Source organism: Tamandua tetradactyla, chromosome 17 (genome assembly GCF_023851605.1).
Source record: "Tamandua tetradactyla isolate mTamTet1 chromosome 17, mTamTet1.pri, whole genome shotgun sequence".
Classification (NCBI taxonomy): domain Eukaryota; kingdom Metazoa; phylum Chordata; class Mammalia; order Pilosa; family Myrmecophagidae; genus Tamandua; species Tamandua tetradactyla.
In genome coordinates, this window is record NC_135343.1 from 75,388,731 (window position 1) to 75,395,648 (window position 6,918).

Consider the following 6,918-nt stretch of genomic DNA (forward strand, 5'->3'; position numbering starts at 1 on the left):
TGCAAAATGCACAGGGGTTTCATCTCCTTGACCATCCAGTGGACTGTGGGTAGGTTCAGTGAACTGGATGGGAAGGGGCCTGCAGCTCCCTGGTCCTCAGGATAGAGACAGGTTCCTGCTGGGGCTGTCCCCTCTAAAGCCCATGGGACACCACTCCTTGGCCTTCGTGCTTGATGGGGAAGAACTGTCCAGCCCCATCCAGTGCAAACTGCAGAGGTGAGACCAGCATCCAGGGGCTCAGGGCCACCCCTCCTGGACAGAGGTCCTAAGGTATTCCTGAGAGTTTTGTCCAGGAGGCAGAAGGGAGGTTGAGTCCTTTCCATCTGGTAGAGAGCCACCTGGCAGGTGTTGCATAGGACAAGACCTGGAATGGCTGATATGTGTGTGTGTGTGTGTGTGTGTGTGTGTGTGTGTGTGTGTGTGTAGCTGTGCAGGGTTCAAGATGGATCCCATAAAGGACAGGTAAGGTGTTTTCAGGGCAACCAGTGGCAGAGAGAGAGCTTTGCATCCCTGAACCTGAACTCCTCTGCCCTCTGTCCTCTAGAAAGATTTCAAAATGCCAGTCAGAAGCACCCAGCCCCACCTTGGACCTCGTTGTACCAAAAACATGGCTCTGGGAAGCCCAGACAGTGAGGCTACGGCCCAGCCAGTCCCTTGTGTTCTCCAAGGAGCCAGCTCCTCACCACGGAGCTTGTGAGGGACTCTCTAGAGAAACAGAACCAACAGGAGAACTCTGTAAATATGAGATTTATAAGGGTGTCTCATGCAACCATGGGAATGGAAGAGTCCAAAATCCATAGGAAAGGCTGTGAAGCTGGGGGCGCCGATGAAGGATAGCTGATCACAGATGTAATCAGCCACAGGTACAATCAACTGACAGGTGATTTAATAAACTAGTCTTGTGGTTTATCAACCAGCCAAAAAATATTCTTGCAGCAACAGTCAGGCCAGTGCTTGCCTGACCAGACCACTGGGTACCATCACCTGGCCAAGTTGACACCAGAGCCTAACTGTCACAGACTCCCTGGATTGCTCCTGAATAGAGCAATGCTATGAGCTAAGCAAGTTCAAGGACTGGTGAGGCCCATCATGGACCACCAATCCCCTGGTTTCTGACTTACTGAAACAGCTGCTGTGGCTTTTGAAGCCATGGGCCAGCAAGCAATCACCCATATGTATGTGATTATGATAGCAACATGTTTGACAATATTTTCAACTTGAGTTTTGAGTCAGCCTGGGAGTTCTCATTTTTACCAAGGCACACAAGAAAGAGGCAACATTAAATCGTTCCTTCTGCATTTCAAATATGATTCAATTTGCATTCAGTGTTGTAGAAGCCTATCTATGCATGAAATGAAGTTTATTTTAAAAATTCTCTCTGCTTTCCCATGGGTTTTGACAACTATGTAGTAAATTAGTGTTGTTAAGCATAGGAGTGGTCCCTTTTACGTTGTGGAAAAGGAAAACTGGATTCATCCACAGTCTAGGGAAGAAAGCAGGCATTTCCGTCTCATTTACCTCCCTCCTTCATCCCACCAAAATGTTGCAGCTTCCCACGACTGCCTGCATCACACTTGGCAAATCACAAAAATAGTGTGTATAATTTCAACAAGTCATTTATGTTATTAAATCCCTGGACATCATTAGCTCACCCTCTGCATTAAAAAATACTGATCTCCATGCCTTTGGGGTCAAAGAAATGTGTGTTCCTAAGCCCTGCCTAGTCTTCTCTGTGATGCATTTGGGATTTGGCAACTCTAACTGACCATAACTAATTGGTTGTTTTCCCCTTGCCTCTTGCAATAAAAACCCAGTAAAAGTAGATCCATTTGTGTGATGTATAAATCATGCGTGTCCCAAATCATAAAAACCTGGAATGAAAAGGAAAGGCTTTAGCATCCTGGAGGTGGATGATTCTTGCTGTTTCTTTACTGTTCAATAGCTGTGGATCATTTTCTCACTGCAGTCACAGTACACAAATCATAGCAATATTCCGATGACTGCTTCTCGCTTATCCCAGAATGGTTAACTGGACATGGCTACTTAAGGACTAGTGTTAGCAACCCAACTAGAGACAAGTTAAATTAACTGGCCAGTTTTGCTGTCCGCTCAACTCCTCGAGAAGTCTATGCCATGCGAACTCTTCAATTTCATAAGCTGCAGGGGAAGGAGATGAAGGGAGAGGAAAGGGTGATTAAAAACCAGAGGATCTTCCATGAGGTAAGACACCAGGGACAGGAGAACTAACATGTGTGTTCTTTCTCAAGGAACATAATCCTGCTGCTTTAGTTTGCTAGATGCTGCCAGCGTGCAATATACCAGAAATGGAACCACTTTTAAAAAGGGAATTTATTAATTCTACAGTTCTAGAGCCATAAAAATATCCAAACAAGGTATCCAGGTAAAGATGCCTTGACTCAAGAAAGGCCGATGTCTGTCACATGAGAAGGCACAAGGCTGGTCTGCTTGTGCTACCTTGCTAGACCTCATTCCTGGTTCTGTGGCTTCCAGCTTCTAATTTCAGTGGCTTCCTCTCTGCTTTTAGCATCTGTGTGCCTTCACTTAGCACCTCCAGACATAATTCTGGGTTCTGGCTTGCTGAGCATCTGTGCTGGTTTGAATCTCTAATATATCCCAGAAAAGCCAAGTTCTTTAAATGTCATTCAGTATTGCTGGGTGGTATCTTTTTTATTGCTTCCATGGAGAAGTGACCCACCAAATTGTGGGTGGTAACTTTTGATTAGATGGTTACCATGGAGATGTGTCTCCACCCATTCAAGGTGGGATTGCTTGCAGGAGCCCTTTAAAGAGGGAACTGTTTTGGGAAAAGGTTTAGAACTCATGCAGACAGAGACCTTTGGAGATGAAGGAAAATGCCCCTGGGGAAGCTTCATGAAATAAGAAGGCTCGAGATAGAGCTGACAGATGTTGACATATTCACCACGTGCCTTTCCAGTTGAGAGAGAATCCTCAATGTCATTGGCCTTCTTGAAATGTCATCCAGGTGTCTTTCCCTGGATGCCGAAGATTAGATATTCTATAAGTTTGCTTTAATGTGGATATTTTCACAGCCTGAGAATATGTAAACTTGCACCTTAATAAATTCCCTTTTTAAAAAACCATTCCATTTCTGGTATATCATATTCTGGCAGCTTGCAAACTAGAACAGCATCTCACGGGAAGGTATCTGGTGATATGCGCTGCTCTCTGCACCTCCAATGTCTATGTCCGTGTGTCTGCTCTCTCTGTCACACTCCAAGCATCTCTGAATGTCTGCATCTCTGTCGGCTCTGAAGCTACTGTGGTTTCTCCAAAATGTCTCCCCTTTTAAAGGACTCCACTAAACTAATCAAAACCCACCTTAAATATGCAGAGTCACATCTCCATCTAATCAAAAGTCCACACCCTCAATTAGGTGTGTCACATCTCCATGAAAGTAATTTATTCAAAAGATCAACCCACAATTGAATGGGTCAATCTCCATGGAAACAGTCTAATCTAAAAGATCCCATCCTACAATATTGAGTCAGGATTAAAGAACATGGCTTTTCTGGGATACACAACAGTTTCAAATTGGCACACCTGCCTTTGAAGAAAATGGGAAATGCTGACCTGTACTATAGAGTCACTTCCCTTTTTAAGCTTCAAGACTCAAAGCAACAGATTTTTAGTAAGGCAATAGACCCCGAGGGAGTAAATGTTCTAGGCTTATGCCTTATACAGGTCATACACATGACAGCCAGACCAGAGAGGTGATTTGCTCAAGTGGAAACTAGGAGGAAGGGGGCTTGTGTTCAAGTCCTAATTCTATTGCTTCTGAGCTGGGTGGCTTAGGGAAGCCTTCCTCTCTAGGTCTGAGGTGCCCTGTCTGTAAAATAAAGGAAAATTCTACCAGCACATCATAAATAATTGTGTAACAGAGGTAAGGTGATTTTCATTATCCATTCTAAGAGCTTGAAAAAATTCATTTGTTGGTCCTGCAATTTGTTTTATAGCTCCAGTAGCCGAAGTGTCTATGCTTGGCTCCCAAACAGAAATTTCAAGAGGAATACCCTCTTTCTTTATTAATCAACAAATAAAGAGTTGTTCATCAAAGAGACCCTCTATAAAAGGAAGTGGCCCCCAGGAGGCATCCCCATGCTAACAGTGCCTGAATTCATTATGTGGACTACCAACTCAGTGTTGAAATTCGAAAATCAGGAATTTCACTGTAAAAGAATTTGGCCTGTAGACAATCAGGGATTCAACTACTAGTGCAGGATGCATTAGATATTAATCAATAATAACCTCCACTATGAAAGCAGTTTTCCAAAATATTTTCTAATTCCTACAATGGCCTCATGGCAGATAGAGAAGGCACTATTATTTACATTAAGAAGAATATCCAAAACTTGGAAATAAGGCCAAATAGCATGCAACATGTCCTTTCAAGGTCATACTGGAGCATCGTTTAACAAGCCCCACAAAGACTATTTAAATATCTTCTGGAAGTTACCCTTGTTTTATTTTGCTATTTACTCTGACTCAAGGGCTTTGGTACTGACATTACATGTTAACCAATAGATCTTTTCCAGTAAATAAGCAAATAATTTCTCCCTGGAAGAAAAGATAATTTCAAAAGCTATACATAGATTTTTTTTATGGCCCTAAGGGACACTAACCAATTTTGTCTCTAGCCTGGTAATCTTATTTTAACATTCTTTTTAGATGCCTGTGGATACCCAGTTCCTTAAAACACTCTTTGAACCACCTTTACCATCCTCCTGGTTCCCTCTTTAATAGGTTAATAAGTCCTTGACACTTGTTCCTTCTATTTTCATATGAGAGTAAGGTTTTGAACTTTTTAAAAATTATACTTTGCTGTTGCCATATAACAGAACTGTGAGCTATGATATGGAGGCAGCCCAGGGGGCAGGGAGCCTTGAAAAGATGGGTCCCACTCCCAGGTCTGACACTCTGAAAACGTGCCAGTCATGGAGCTCACCTTGGAAATGAAGAGTGTATTTCCCTGTCAGGTCTCTTCCAGCTCTGCTATTCCAATGCCCAATGTCCATGACCTACTTAAGGCCTCGGAGTTTGGTTGGTTGAGCTGAAAGTGGCATTCTGGATCTACTGAAAATGTACTTGAGCTTGATCACTCTCGAACTGGCCTCTCCTTGAAGGTTAAAAAACAAATCAACCCAGGTACATTAAAATAGCTATGTCAATTCAAAAGACTCATATGGTTTCTATAAATGTTCTGGATGCTCTCCAAGGTAATATTTATAGACCTCTTCAAACTCTATGTTGGTACCAGGTTTAAAACAAAATGTAGTTAAAGCAAAGCTCATCAGTTTGCTTAAAATTAGGGCTCAGCAAAATTCAATATTTAACAGGAGATTCAAACCATGGTTTATTCAATTTTCTTTTAAGAATTTTATTTACTTAGGAGAATATCCTCACCAGCATTTATAATCCAGGATTCAATTTCTGTCAACATTAGTCTAGGTTTGCTAAACATTACTTGGGTCATAGCATGACTCAGTTTGTTCCGAGATCACCGTCCTCCATCCCCATCACGTGTTACTTCTGGTGAGACCAAAACAGTCCATCTCTCTCCTCGACTGCTACACATTTGGAGCTGCAATTGCATCATCTTCTCCATAGCAAGCCTCATCCTAGAACACCCGTTATTAGGACTAAGTCACATGCAGAAAGGCCCAGTTCTGATTTCATCAGATCACAGCAACTTTACTTTTCTAACCAGACTGGAAGAGAGGAAACTTGGGTTCTAATGATCCTTCTTCTCCTAAATCATTTAACTTGGATTTCACTGAAAACAAGGCCCCTCCCAAGAGTTTCAGAGACATCAGATATCTTTTGTTATTCTGACTATCACTTATGTTTATGATGTCAACTTCAGGTAACAAAGCAGACCTCCCCGGGCAAGGGGAGGCGTGCAGCAATTCTTTCCCATGACCGTAGCTGGTGGTAACTTGGCCAGGCAGCCTCCTTCTCCAGGGCTCAGTGGCTCAGGGTGAGACACGGCCTCCTCCAAGGTCAGGGGGCCCAACTCTAAGGCCCTCTCTCTCCCAAATGGATCCACAAGAGTGAAAATACCCTCCAAACTACCAAGGACTCCCTCATGCTACTGGGTGTGCAGCTAGGAAGTACTATTCAGTGCTTTCTTCAGAAAAACTAAAGTCACCTCCTCGTTCTTCTCATGAAAAATGAAATGAGTCATCTCAGGCTTCTTAAAAAGAGACCGCTTGCCAAGGAAGATGGTTATCGGCATAATTTTCTAAATGAATAAACTAAATTATATGACTTTCAAAGCTTCTGATGGCTGTTCCAGATAAATAGAAGGGAATAATCAGAAACGGAATCTGATAATTCACCCAAACAAACAAAGTGATCCTAATTACCTTTGTAACTAGGCTTTTCTCAGCCTAAAAATCTATGCCACACACGTGCACATACAACACAACTTGCCAACAGCTTAAGCCTTAGAACACTACAGGAAATAGCCCAGTAAAAAAAGTTTTCATTTAAACATGTGTGAAATATTTCTCTGGGTGGGATGTTTGTTTTAAAGGCTGTACTTTTTTTCTGAAACGTACTTAAGCCCCTTTAAGTTTCTATAAAAGTTTCTATAGAAAACTTTTTTTATATAAATAGCTGTATGCAGCAGTGAATACTCACTCAAAGAAGGGGTGACACTTGTCATAAAAGTAATATACATGCGCTGGAGTCCCAGGTTCGAGTCCCAGTGCCTGACCATGTGGAAAAAAAAAAGTAATATACATGTATCAGAAAATATTCAAGAAGTAGAGAAATATTAAAGTAAAGTAATAAATTTCTCCTTCCTTTTCCAGTAACAGATAGTCTCTGTTACTCCCAGTTACTTGGATGCATATTTTTTCTTCACACCACAGCCAT